Genomic DNA, 15,203 nt, shown 5'->3' on the forward strand with positions numbered 1-15,203 from the left:
CAAGACAAATCCTTTTACAAGGCCACCAAAAACTGAAAAAGGAAATGCAACGGTGGACGTAAAAGAAAAGAGGATATCAATTAGAGATGTAACTTCTCTCATGTGTAAAAGCTTCTAAGTAGAAGACAATCATGATGATATATATCCACAAAGAAGAATGTACACACGAAATGGTTACAAGAAGGAACAAACTAGATATCCAAAAGGAAGTCATAAACATATCAATAAGATCTTTTGCTTGGAAGCATATCACATGGCCTAATATTTTCTTATTGTACAATATGAACTTCCAACATACGAACATCAAAGACATCCCAACTAGTAATAAGACATCATCGTTAGGATGCTTTGAGAAAGGAAACAAGTACTACTAGAACAAATCAAGAGATTCATGTCATGATGCACCCTGTAAAGAAAAGACAGGGGCCTTTGCAAGAAAAGAAAGCATGAAGTAGATACTTGTTACCGAGACAACATTGGATTGATGTAGTAGATAGTTGTTCTTTGATCATCCTAACTTGGCTCCAATGATAACATGGTCTCAACACCTTCCTTATAGGTGAGCCGAGCATCCAATGCATCTCCAATTGTTCCTGGAACAACAAAACAAACAAAATGGTGCCCAAACTCATTGGGACCAAAGAGTTAGAAAACCAACAATACATAGGACAAACTCCACATACATATGTGCATATAGATATGAATTTGAATTTCATGCACACGTTAGCCATTTTATGACAAGGTGAAGTTTCCCCTATATATTGGGTCAAAGAAAGAAAGCATGCCAAAGGAAATACACATAGTAAATATGCATGCTCAAGGCTTTCAAGAATCCAATCAACATATAATTGATAAGACACCAAAAGACAAGGTATCAAATGATAACAATATAGCAAATGAAAAACTATCACTTGAGGGATATCAATTAAAATATTCAACAAGGCATGAGATATCCATTGACACATGCCAAATAAAAAGGAAACAGGATACCAATTGAAGGAAAACAAACACGAGGTATCTAGTTTCCAAAAGAGAGCTAGGTTCCAACAAACCAAACCCTCGAAAAATTTTCATGATGGCACAAAGCATCATAAAGAGAAAGACTTGCCTCCCATCAACATCCACTTGATGGGAACCAAAAGATTTTCTGATGGACGAATGAAGAGAGTGTTCTAAAGAAAATAGGATAGCTCCCCCAAGGGTTGTGCGTCATATAGAATTTGCATTTAAATACAAAATGCACAAGATGGGATCATCACTTTCTCTATATCTATAAAAACACTAGACAAGTTAAAATAGATCCACACGAGGCAAGGAAGACAAAAAAAACACAAAATCCAATGTAAAGATGATTAGCAATTCCTACCACATGATGGGAATACAAATTGTCAAGGACAAGAAGTATTTTGGAAATGATACTCATTGGTAGATCGCAAATATATCCAAGATCATCTTTACCCATAAAACGCAAGCAAATGACACTTGTAGAGCAAACATGCCACCTAGGAACAAGATAATTTCCAATATCAACATTAAGTGGCAATACCTCAAATGTACACATTCTCTAGGCTTGTAATATGCACATAGCATATTACTCCTCCATAATGTGATAACCCAACAATATTAACAAGTGGCAAACGAAAAACCAACAAGAGATAATTAATGGACCATTTAGAATTTGAATTTCTCATGAGTAAGACATACCACATAGAAACTAGATAATCTTGAAATATCAATACTAAGTGGTATTCCCCATGTATACACATTTATAGGATCGTGAGGTGTGTAAAGCACATCACTCCCCCATAGTGAAATAATCCATTAATCTCTCACACGAGCCAATCAAAGATACAAACAAGATGCAGTAAGGCTCAATACAAGACTCACATGTACATGATATGCAAACCAACATACACAAACTTGGTTATTCAACATAAGCAAGTTGGAAGCATAACATGTACAAACACATGCAAGGTACAAAACCACAACATGCAAAGGGACAAGTAACTAACAATGTAAATAGTTTAAGTACAAGTTACCGTAAGGAGGCACATTTGATATAAGATAGAAACTCGATAATCCAAATGACTTGGCTTGAGATAATATGAATGATGAAGACCCCTTAATTCTTCATTATGTATCCAAGTCTCTAATGTCCTCCAAGTTCACCTATTGATCAAGTTTGAGCTTGTTGGTCCCCAACCACGTTGGGTCCTAAGAGGTTAGTCACAATAGGCTTGGCAACCCAAATGGTACTTTTCTTGACACCACTTTGAGTACCAACAAACTTGGCAAACACATTGCCAACCTTATCCTTCCCAAGAGAATAGATATCATCAATAATGATTGGGTTGGATAAATTACCTCTCGTGCAAGAAGAAGTGAAGTGACCCTTCTGACGACATAAGTAGCAACATCTACCCTTTAATTTCTTCCCTATTGATTTCTCAACATGAGGAGTGTTGGATTGAGTCTTCTTGGGAAGGGGCCTTTCTTCAACTTGTAGTTGAGTATGTGAGTGCACTTGTGGCCTCTTCCCTTGTTGCTTGTGACTTTGGGGCTTCTTATTTAGTGGGCAAGATCTAACATGGTGCCCTTCAATTTTGCACTTGAAGCAAATAATCTTGGCCAAATTCTTGACTTGTTCTTGGCCCTTCTTCTTGAAGCTTTTGGACTTCTTCTTCTTGTTGAAGTTGAATCCAAGTCCATTTTTATCATTCGGGGATTTTTGTCCACACAAGACATTGTTGAGTGTGGACATCCCTTCATGACTCTTTTCCAAGTCTTTCTTCAAGGAAGTGACTTCGGCCTTGAGCTCTTTGATTTCCTCTACATGGTTAGTATCAACACAAGTACTAGAGGAAGTATAAGCTTCATTGTTAGAGCAACAAGGCATGGAAAGTAATTCATCACAAGATGTAGCAACATTATGAGTAGATGAATTACAAGAACTAGCACATGGCAATATAGCTTTTTGACTAGACGTAGTGCTAATGTCCACATGAGGCTCACTCGATGTTACCTTGGTAGTAATAGCCTCATGAGCTAATTTTAGCACATTATGGGATGCTAGAAGATCATCATGAGAGCTTGTGAGAATTACATGGCTTTCTTCCAATTTCCCATAATTGCTAGATAGCAACTCAAGTTGAGCCCTTAGCTCAACATTCTCCTTTAAAATGGATGCTTCACAAGAAGTAGAGTTAGTAGCACAAGCATCATTAATAGCAATAAAAGGAGAAGGCACCTTGGCAAGCTCTTTAGCATATGAAGCTTCAAGTTGAGCATGAGACTCGGTGAGTTCGATGAGCGAGCTCTTAATAGCCCTTGAGCCATTTCCGAGGTGCTCATAGTCCTCAAGGAGTTTAGCATGTGCAACTTGAAGCTTATCATTTTTAGTTCGAAAATCATTAGCCACCACGAGAGCTCTATCATAGGATCCCTTTAATCTAGATAATTCTAGAGCAAAGGTTTCCTCAAGAGATTCCTTGGTGGTTTGTTCATTATCAAGAGCTTGAGATAGCTCTGCGATCTCATTAGCGTAATCACGCTCATGACCTTGCATTGTCTCAATGGTGGCCTCATGTTCCTCAAGATGAGCTTCCAACTCCTCAATGTATTTGTTGCCCTCAGTGGCAATAGACATGATTTCCAAGAAGTTGGAACAAGCAAGTTTATTCTTATAAAGAGATTTAAAAATCATTTCACCCTTAATTTTTAAGGATGCAATATTATCACTCTCTTTATCCTTATCCTCATCCCCATTATCATCAACATCATCATCATGAGATATATTGGAATTCAAAGTAGGAGATACCTTTGAAGCCTTAGCCATAAGGCAAAAGTGAGTCACAATAGATGATGATGTAGGATCCCTTGAAGCATCATTCAAGGCCACATCTTGTTCCATGGAGTGATGAATTTCCTCTACATTGTTAGCACAACAACTCGAGGAAATATATACATTTTTATCATGGCAACAAGATATAGGAGGCATATCATCATGAGATTTAGACAGGCAGTTTTTACATGATATGCACGGACTATCAACACAAGCATGTGAAACATTTAGAGTGCTCGAAGTGTTAACGCCCAAAGATGAAGCATTGCAATAATATAGTGATGAGGGATCATCAACAATAAACCCACTTTCATTATTGCAATGGTCACCACTACTCACCATATCATTACCTTGTGGCAATCCACATGTAGGTGAAGTAAATGAAGTTGAGAAGACCACACGACCGGAGGTGGAGGGAGAACAATCATCCCTGCAAATCTTGGACACACCATATTTGTCTTGAAGCTTTGTCCACAACTCATGAGCATCCCGGAATGGCATGAGTTGAAATATAACTACATTGCTCAAAGCATCGAAAAGCACATTAGAAGCTTGAGCATTGAGATAAGAGTTTTTCTCATCCTCTAAAGACATACTTTGAGAATCCTTTGGAGGAGAAAAACCCATATCTACAATTCGCTCTAAATTTGGGTCCATGACCCTAAAGTGATTAAGCATGCGAATTACCCAAACATCAAAATTTGTGCCATCGAAACTAAGAGTGTCAGTGAATCCTAAACCCCTAGTCGACATCCTTACTCTCTAGGTGGTTAAACCTGATAAAGAGAGACCTAGCTCTGATACCAATTGAAAAGGACGTGGATGTCGCCTAGAGGGGGGGTGAATAGGCGCTTTAAAATAGTTAAGGTTTAGGCTTGAACAAATGCGGAATAAAACTAACGTTTAATATGTCAAGCACAAAACCTACAAACAACTAGGCTCACCTATGTGCACCAACAACTTATGCTAAGCAAGATAAACAACTAAGTGATAGCAAGATATATTACAATAAACAATATGTCTATCACAAAGTAAAGTGCATAAGTAAACGGTTCGGGTAAGAGATAACCGAGGCACGGGGAGACGATGATGTATCCCGAAGTTCACACCCTTGCGGATGCTAATCTCCGTTAGAGCGGTGTGGAGGCACAATGCTCCCCAAGATGCCACTGAGGCCACCGTAATCTCCTCACGCCCTCGCACAATGCAAGATGCCGTGATTCCACTAAGGGACCCTTGAGGGCGGTCACCGAACCCGTACAAATGGCAACCCTTGGGGGCGGTCACCGAACCCGTACAAATGGCAACCCTTGGGGGCGGTCACCGAACCCGTACACGTGGCAACCCTTGGGGGCGGTTACCGGTACCCGTACAAATTGCTCGGGGCAATCTCCACAACCTTATTGGAGACCCCGACGCTTCCCGGAGCTTCACACCACAATGATTGAGCTCCGAGACACAACCAAGCTTCTAGGACGCCAAGGCATCCACGAAGAACAATATCAAGGGTACTAAGTACCAAAGGTAGTAAGCTTCTCAACTTCCTACTTCCACGTATCACCGTGGAGAACTCAAACCGATGCAACTAATGCAATGGCAAGAACACACGAAGTGGTCAAGTCCCTCACACTCAAATCCCTCCACAACAACAAAAGCTATGGAGAAATATGAGAGGAAGAACAAGGAGCTCACGAAGAACTCCAAGATCAAGATCCAAGGGGTTCCCCTCACATAGAGGAGAAAGTGATTGGTGGAGATGTGGATCTAGATCTCCTCTCTCTTTTCCCTCAAGAACAAGCAAGAATCATTGGAGGGATAGAGAGTAGTCAAGCTCTAAGAATGTCAACAATGGAGATAGAACAAGAGCTCAACGGATAGATAAGGCCAAGGGGGAAGAAGACCCCCTTTATATAGTGGGGGGAAGAATCAGACCGTTACCCCCACTCTCTGCCCGAGCTCCAGCGGTACTACCGCTGGCACTCCAGCGGTACTACCGCTGTCACTCTAGCGGTACTACCGCCAGCTAGCGGTACTACCGCTGGCTGCAGCGGTACTACCGCTGGCACTGCAGCGGTACTACCGCTGGCCCCAGCGGTACTACCGCTGGGCCCCTGGTAGTGCAAAGGCACTACCACCGCCAAGAAAGTCTTCGCAAAAAGGTCCGTCCACGAACAACCGCTGGGCAGGCGGTACTAAGCTCCTGGAGCGGTACTACCGCTGACCACGGGCGGTACTACCGCGAGCCAGCGGTACTACCGCTAGGGCCAGCGGTACTACCGCCAACTCTAGCGGTACTACCGCTAGGTCCAGCGGTACTACCGCTCGCCACTGAAACAGCCATAACTTTCGCATACGAGCTCCGAATCGAGCAAACCCAAGCTTGTTGGAAATCTTAAGACCATGCGGTTATGAATATGCCAAAGATATAGAGATGTGAGATCTCTATGAATGAAGAACCGGCAAAAACTCCAACATCGAAAACATCATAGTAGATGCATATGGACTCCGTTTTCGATGAACTTGAGCTTGTCACGAAGATGACCATAAGCTCTAAAACTCACAAAGAGAAACACCAAACAAGAACCAAGAAGTATGATGCAAGGATGCAAATGGTTTGAGCTCTCAACGAACGATACGATCAAGCTACTCACTTGAGAGCCCCCCTTGATAGAACAGCAATCTATCCTAACCAGAAAACCTATCAAGGGCAAACCTATACCTTGCACCTCGTCCTCTTGAGCTAGATGATGATGATCTTGGCTTCCTCAAGATGGACCACATTTCTTGATTGTGTTGGCTTGATGAAGGCTAGTCGATTGCTCCCCCATACTCACTATGGGTGAGCCACTCTTCAGCATATCTTCACAAGTCCATTGCCACCACAATGGACGGCAAGCTTCAAGCATGCTATCTTCGTGCTGATCCACTTGAACTTGCACATCGCAATCTTAATGACGATCACAACTTGACGTCATACTCCATGGGTTGTATGAGATCTTCCTTTTGACGCAAGCCCATGGAAACACACCTAACCCCCACATAGAACTCTCACGAAGACCATGGGTTAGTACACAAACACGTAATGGACAATGCTTACCATACCATGGGATCACTTGATCCCTCTCGGTACATCTTGTACGCTTTGTGTGTTGATCATCTTGATTTACTCTTTGTCTGAGATCTTGATCAACCATTGATGATGATCACAACTTGACGTCATACTCCATGGGTTGTATGAGATCTTCCCTTTGACGCAAGCCCATGGAAACACACCTAACCCCCACATAGAACTCTCACGAAGACCATGGGTTAGTACACAAACACGTAATGGACAATGCTTACCATACCCTGGGATCACTTGATCCCTCTCGATACATCTTGTACGCTTTGTGTGTTGATCATCTTGATTTACTCTTTGTCTGAGATCTTGATCAACCATGTGTCTCTATGACCATTCTTTGGATAATACCTTGAATACCATCTTGGTCATCATATAAACTCCTTGAACCCAACAGATGGACTTCAAGAAGTGCCTATGGACAAATCCTATAAATGTAACTTAAGGCAACCATTAGTCCATAGGAATTGTCATCAAGTACCAAAACCACATATGGAGATATATGCTCAATATATGCTCCAACATGCGGCGTCTTCATTCTCACATTTTGGCAGGTTGAAATGTGACATGAGATCATTCCAAAGATTATCTTTGTACCTTTCGGCGACATAGTCACTATCGGCTGCCCCTTTGCGCTTGTTCCACTCCCGAACGTTGATCGGGACGTGATCCCTAACGAGAACTCCGCATTGCTTCTTGAATGTGTCAGCAGCATTCTTAGGAAGCTTGGGTTCGCCCATAGGCAATATCACCTCAAAGGTGTAATGCGTCCGTGCATCCAACTTTCTAGTCGGGCCTCGTTTCGTAGCTTTGCTCGATGTGGAGGCCTAAGAGGGAGAAACATTCGTCAAATGAATGTATATGTATACAATATAGAGCTATCTCCAATATTTTTCACATATTACAAGTGATTGTCGAACTTCATATGTATACCTTGCCAGACTTTATTATTTCTTCACCGGCTTCTCCATCAGTGGAGCTATCACCTTCTCCGTCATTGGACCTATCTCCTGCCCCATCGGCTTCATCTTCGTGCCGGTTGACCCCCATTCCATATCCGGAGGGGTTTAGATATGACGACGGAGATTCAGCTGGTTCAACGTCGGGGCCGTCTCTGATTATATCTTCGAGAAGTTCTTCCTCTTTGAGGTTCCTGATATGTGGATCCATAGTTCTGCAAAAACGGACATTTGATCAACTAATAAACTAACAAACTATATAAGACGGGTTGGAAACTTCGAAGTGTCGTTTTATATAGGAGGACCTTTAGTCCCGGGTCTTGGCTAGAACCTAAACTCTAAAATATGTCTAACGGATTCTCTTAACCTTTGTACAAAAAAAGAATTATTCTATCAGGAACTCCGTTCCAAAACAACTTTAGTCCCGGGTCTTGGCTCCACCCGGGACTCCTAGATTTCTGCATAGTATTCAAAGTAGGAGTACTTTTCCAATTTGAGCATTCAATAAGCAAAACCAAATCGTAAAATAAAGTAGTATTCAAATTAGCATGCATTCAATTATAAGCAAATACATCATCTCTTTTGTCCGTACATCGTCGAATATTATCACTAATACTCCTCGAATACTATCATACATATAGCATCACTGATACATCTAGAACCGTAGCGCCCGACGTGTATCGGCGCGGGCGGTGGACACCCAAAGAGAAGGAACCATCACAGGATCATAGCTCCAGCGAGATCCCCGAAGAACCTGCCAGGTATGCTCGAACCTGCCCTCCAACGCAACCATGTAGCGACGGACGTGCTCATCCTCCTCGTTGACACGGTGACGTACCACCTCCGCGGTGTCCGGAAGCCTCGGCATCCTCACTGGCCCACGCGACCGCCACCAAACAAGGATCGGGTCAACGACGGGCTGGCTCCTCACCAACCTACACCCCCCGGAAGGTAGCACCTCCCAATGCCAGCCGGGCGGAGCCCAGTCCCGGACAGGGCCCCTCTGATCAAGCAGGTGTCCTCCGCCGAGTCGACGACGAGGATGCGGGATAGGCATCGTAAAATGAACTAAAAAAATAAACTAGTTCCATTAATTTTCTTGCTAAAAATAAACTATTAACACTTAAGCATATACAATAGCAAAATTAAACTATTAACACTTAAGCATATACAATAGCAAAATTAAGCAATAATCTAAGAAACACTATTAACACTTAAGCATATACACTATACAATAGCAAAATTAAATAACAAAAAAAATATTTCTTCTTCTTGTAACCCTAAACTAATTTTTCCTCTTCTTCTACTTCTACTTCTCCTCTTCTTCTACTACTTCTCCTCTTCTCTTCTTCTACTTCTCCTCTCCTCCTCTTCTAATTTTTTCTCTTCTTCTACTTCTCCTCTTCTTCTCCTCTCCTCCTCTTCTTATTCTCCTTTTTCTTCTTTTCTTCTCCTCCTCTTCTTATTTTCCTTTTTCCTAATTCTAAATATTACTAACCCTAATAATCTAGCACAAACCTAATAACAATAGGAATTAAATGACAAAAAAAATATTTTTCTTCTTTTCTTCCTTTCTTCTCCTTTTTCTTCCTTTCTTCTCCTTTTTCTTCTTTTATTCTCCTTTTTCTTCTTTTCTTCTCATTTTTCTTCTTTTCTTATCCTTTTTTCTTCTTTTCTTCTCCTTCCCTTTTTATTCTTTTCTTCTCCTTTTTCTTCCTTTCTTCTCCTTTTTCTTCTTGTCTTCTCCTTTTTCTTCTTGTCTTCTCCTTTTTCTTCTTTTCTTCTCCTTTTTCTTCTTTTCTCTACTGGCCGGAGTGTTGGGGAGGAGGGGGCGGGGGGCTTACCGGCCGGAGGTGTCAACGGCGCGGGGCAAGGAGGACGGCGGCGGCGAGGAGGACGGCGGCGCACGGCGAGGAGGACGGCGGCGCACGGCGAGGAGGACGGCGGCGGCGAGGAGGACGGCCGGCGGCGGCGAGGAGGACGGCGGGCAGCCTGACGGCGTCGTCGAGATCGTCGGTGTGCCGCGCCGGGCAGGAGAACGAGAGGAAGAAGAAGAGAAACGAACGATTTGGGTTGGAATTTTTCTAACTCCTGCTTATATAGGTGGATCTTTAGTCCCGGTTCGTGGCTCGAACCGGGACTAAAGACCCCCTTTAGTCCCGGGTGGAGCCACGACCCGGGACTAAAGGCCTCTTTTCGGGCAGACCAGAAGGCGGGAAGCAGGGGCCTTTAGTCCCGGAGCGTGGCTCCACCCGGGACTAAAGCCCCTCCTCGGCTGCACGATAAGTTTAGTCCCACCTCGCCCAGCGAGGGAGACTAACACTTGTTTATAAGCCCCGTCGCAGCTTCTCCATCGAGCTCCTCTCTAAAGCAGGCTTACGGGCCTAAACTCACTAAAAATTGTAACTATATTCGAAATTATGGAGAAAATTCAACCTCAATTCAAAGTGAGTTCACTTTGAATTTAGGTTGAATTTTCTCTATAAATTCTCATATAGTTTCAATTTTTTTCTATTTTCAAAATTAAATATTTTGACTATCCAAATTATTATCTATTTTGATATTTTCAATTAAAAACTATGTTTATTAAAAATTCTTTTTGCATATTTGAGAATTTGACAAAACTATGATAATGAAAAGTGTTTGAAATTGAATAAATAATTCAAAACTATTTTCTATTTTCAAAAGTAATTATTTTGACTATCCAAACTATTAACTATTTTGTTATTTTCAATTAAAAACTATGTTTATTAAAATTCTTTTTGCATATTTGAGAATTTAACAAAACTATGATAATGAAAAGTGTTTGAAATTGAATAAATACTGCAAAACTATTTTCTATTTTCAAAAGTAATTATTTTGACTATCCAAACTATTAACTATTTTGTTATTTTCAATTAAAAACTATGTTTATTAAAATTCTTTTTGCATATTTGAGAATTTGACAAAACTATGATAATGAAAAGTGTTTGAAATTGAATAAATAATGCAAAAATATTTTCTATTTTCAGAAGTAATTATTTTGACTATCCAAACTAGTAACTTATTTTTATTTTATTTGAGCTAGTTGACCCTGAAATTGAAAAGCACTGTCGGTCAAAAAAAATTGAAAAGCACTACAAATGAACTCTGAAAATGTTGAAAGTTGGCATGCTATGATCATTTCACCCACATGGCATGTGTTAAAAAGTTGAGAGGGCTACGACAAAAACTGGATGCACTTCGTGTACAAAATGCACAATCTCTCTCGAAGTATCATCGTTTCGAATGAGAACTCATATCTTACAAAGGGATTTCATTTTTTTGAACTTATTTGAACTCCATACGTTTTTTGTGTTCAAAATGCACCATTCAAAGGCACATCACAAAATTTCAACAATTCCTGACTTCATTTGGTATTCTTCGTGCATTTACTTTTTTTGAGCTAGTTGACCCTGAAATTGAAAAGCACTACAAATGAACTCTGAAAATGTTGAAAGTTGGCATGCTATCATCATTTCACCCACATAGCATGTGTTAAAAAGTTGAGAGGGCTACGACAAAAACTGGATGCACTTCGTGTACAAAACGGACAATCTCTCTCGAAGTATCAGGGTTTCGAACGAGAACTCATCTCTTACAAAGGGATTTCATTTTTTTGAACTTATTTGAACTCGATACTTTTTGTGTGTTCAAAATGCACCATTAAAAGGCACATCACAAAATTTCAGCAATTTCTGAGTTCATTTGGTATTCTTCATGCATTTACTTATTTTTTTGAGCTAGTTGACCCTGAAATTGAAAAGCACTACAAATGAACTCTGAAAATGTTGAAAGTTGGCATGCTATCATCATTTCACCCACATAGCATGTGTTAAAAAGTTGAGAGGGCTACGACAAAAAATGGATGCACTTCGTGTACAAAACGGACAATCTCTCTCGAAGTATCAGGGTTTCGAACGAGAACTCATCTCTTACAAAGGGATTTCATTTTTTGAACTTATTTGACCTCCATACTTTTTGTGTGTTCAAAATGCACCATTCAAAGGCACATCACAAAATTTCAACAATTTCTGACTTCATTTGGTATTCTTCGTGCATTTACTTTTTTTTTTGAGCTAGTTGACCCTGAAATTGAAAAGCACTACAAATGAACTCTGAAAATGTTGAAAGTTGGCATGCTATCATCATTTCACCGACATAGCATGTGTTAAAAAGTTGAGAGGGCTACGACAAAAACTGGATGCACTTCGTGTATAAAACGGACAATCTCTCTCGAAGTATCAGGGTTTCGAACGAGAACTCATCTCTTACAAAGGGATTTCATTTTTTTGAACTTATTTGAACTCCATACTTTTTGTGTGTTCAAAATGCACCATTCAAAGGCACATCACGAAATTTCAACAATTTCTGACTTCATTTGGTATTCTTCGTGCATTTACTTTTTTTTGAGCTAGTTGACCCTGAAATTGAAAAGCACTACAAATGAACTCTGAAAATGTTGAAAGTTGGCATGCTATCAGCATTTCACCCACATAGCATGTGTTAAAAAGTTGAGAGGGCTACGACAAAAACTGGATGCACTTCGTGTACAAAACGGACAATCTCTCTCGAAGTATCAGGGTTTCGAACGAGAACTCATCTCTTACAAAGGGATTTCATTTTTTTGAACTTATTTGAACTCCATACTTTTTGTGTGTTCAAAATGCACCATTCAAAGGCACATCACAAAATTTCAACAATTTCTGACTTCATTTGGTATTCTTCGTGCATTTACTTTTTTTTTGAGCTAGTTGACCCTGAAATTGAAAAGCACTACAAATGAACTGTGAAAATGTTGAAAGTTGGCATGCTATCATCATTTCACCCACATAGCATGTGTTAAAAAGTTGAAATGGCTACGACAAAAACTGGATGCACTTCGTGTACAAAACGGACAATCTCTCTCGAAGTATCAGCGTTTCGAACGAGAACTCATCTCTTACAAAGGGATTTCATTTTTTTGAACTTATTTGAACTCCATACTTTTTGTGTGTTCAAAATGCACCATTCAAAGGCACATCACAAAATTTCAACAATTTCTGACTTCATTTGGTATTCTTCGTGCATTTACTTTTTTTTGAGCTAGTTGACCCTGAAATTGAAAAGCACTACAAATGAACTCTGAAAATGTTGAAAGTTGGCATGCTATCATCATTTCACCCACATAGCATGTTTTAGAAAGTTGAGAGGGCTACGACAAAAACTTGATGCACTTCGTGTACAAAACGGACAATCTCTCTCGAAGTATCAACGTTTCGAACGAGAGCTCATCTCTTACAAAGGGATTTCATTTTTTTGAACTTATTTGAACTCCATACTTTTTGTGTGTTCAAAATGCACCATTCAAAGGCACATCAAAAAATTTCAACAATTTCTGACTTCATTTGGTATTCTTCGTGCATTGACATTTTTTTGAGCTAGTTGACCCTGAAATTGAAAAGCACTACAAATGAACTTTGAAAATGTTGAAAGTTGGCATGCTATCATCATTTCACCCACATAGCATGTGCGAGAAAGTTGAGAGGGTTACGTTAAAAACTGGATGCACTTCGTGTACAAAATGGACAATCTCTTTGGAAGTATAAGCGACCCCCACAATAAGAGACGACATTCTTCTTGTCTCATATATGGTGGACACTAGCTCACCTGATTTTGCAACCGTCGATGATGGTCGCTACTCCTACTTCCCCTAGTGCATAACCAATATCTAGCACAAGGAGAAGAAGGAGAAACGATCCCCCACAGCAACAGTCGACATTCTTCTTCTCTCATGTATGGTGGACACTCCCTCACCTGATTTTTCGACCGTCGATGATGGTCGCTACTCCTTCTTCACCTAGTGCATAACAAATATCTAGCACAAAGAGAAGAAGGAGAAGCAACCCCCACAATAACAGTCGACATTCTTCTTCTCTCATGTATGGTGGACATTCCCTCACCTGATTTTTTGACCGTCGATGATGGTCGCTATTCCTTCTTTCCCTAATGCATAACAAATATCTAGCACAAGGAGAAGAAGGAAAAGCGACCCCCACAACAAAAGTGGTTCCGCGGCACGCCACGTGGTTCCGCTGCATGCCACATGGTTCCGCTGCACGCCACGTGGGACTAATGGTCTTTCATTTTTAAATGACTGTTTTAATAACAGATCTGTTACAAAAGGGATTTCATTTTTTGAACTTATTTAAACTGAAGACTTTTTGTATATATATGTGGTCGAAATGCATGATACCATGAAGTTAGAAAGGGCTAAACCATTCAAAAGTAGCAAATGAAGTTGGAAAGGGCTAAACCATTCAAATTTGGAAACTATAATGGCACAAACAGAAACTAGACATATATAAATTGGTCCAAGCAGTACATGATACTAGTCCAAACAGTACATAATAATAGCTATCATAGATATATATATATATACAAGTGTTCGACGTTGAGAACACTACTCGTCTGAATCGTCTGAATTAGAATGTCCACCTTATTCGAGGTGACACTGGCCATAGTTGACGACTCGAATCTTGCGGTACAACTCGTATGAAACGTATGCATCTTTTGCTGCATACTCAATGTTGATACGATCAAGTGGGGCCTTCTCCCAAAGTTTGTGCTGATACTTTGGGAAATTGGTCTTCATATTACCATACTCCTCGTCGATCAAGGCAGCTGCCATATGAGCCATCGAAGTCCTGACATGTCGAAGCCTGAATACCGTTTGGAGATCAATGAGGCAACCAGTTGGTATCTCAATACCGAAGCTGTACCTCATATTCAGCTTGTCGTTCGTTATGTCAACAGTAGCAAAAGTGATGCCGCTGCAAAGGAAGTCCATGAGTTCTGGACAATGCTTGTCACTACTGCAACAGAAACAAATTAAAATTGAACAAATGTTACATATTGTTGCAATAAGGAAACATGTTTTACTACAAGTAAAGAGAAAATTATCTTTAGGATTCAAATAGAACATATTGCTATCCTATGCAATTTTCATATCCTACGAATTGATCAAGAAACCGTAAATTAACTATGACATATATATATATATATATATATATATATATATATATATATATATATATATATATTCTCCCACGGTTTTGCAAATATTCAATAAGCTAGACGTATTGCATATTGCTATCCAATGGAACCTAGAGAGATCACTATAGCTATCCAATGGAACCTAGAGAGATCACTATAGCTATCCAATGGAACCTAGAGAGATCACTAGCTATATGCAATTTTCATGGCTATGACATATCATATTGCTATC

Source organism: Hordeum vulgare, chromosome 5H (assembly GCF_904849725.1).
Source record: "Hordeum vulgare subsp. vulgare chromosome 5H, MorexV3_pseudomolecules_assembly, whole genome shotgun sequence".
Classification (NCBI taxonomy): domain Eukaryota; kingdom Viridiplantae; phylum Streptophyta; class Magnoliopsida; order Poales; family Poaceae; genus Hordeum; species Hordeum vulgare.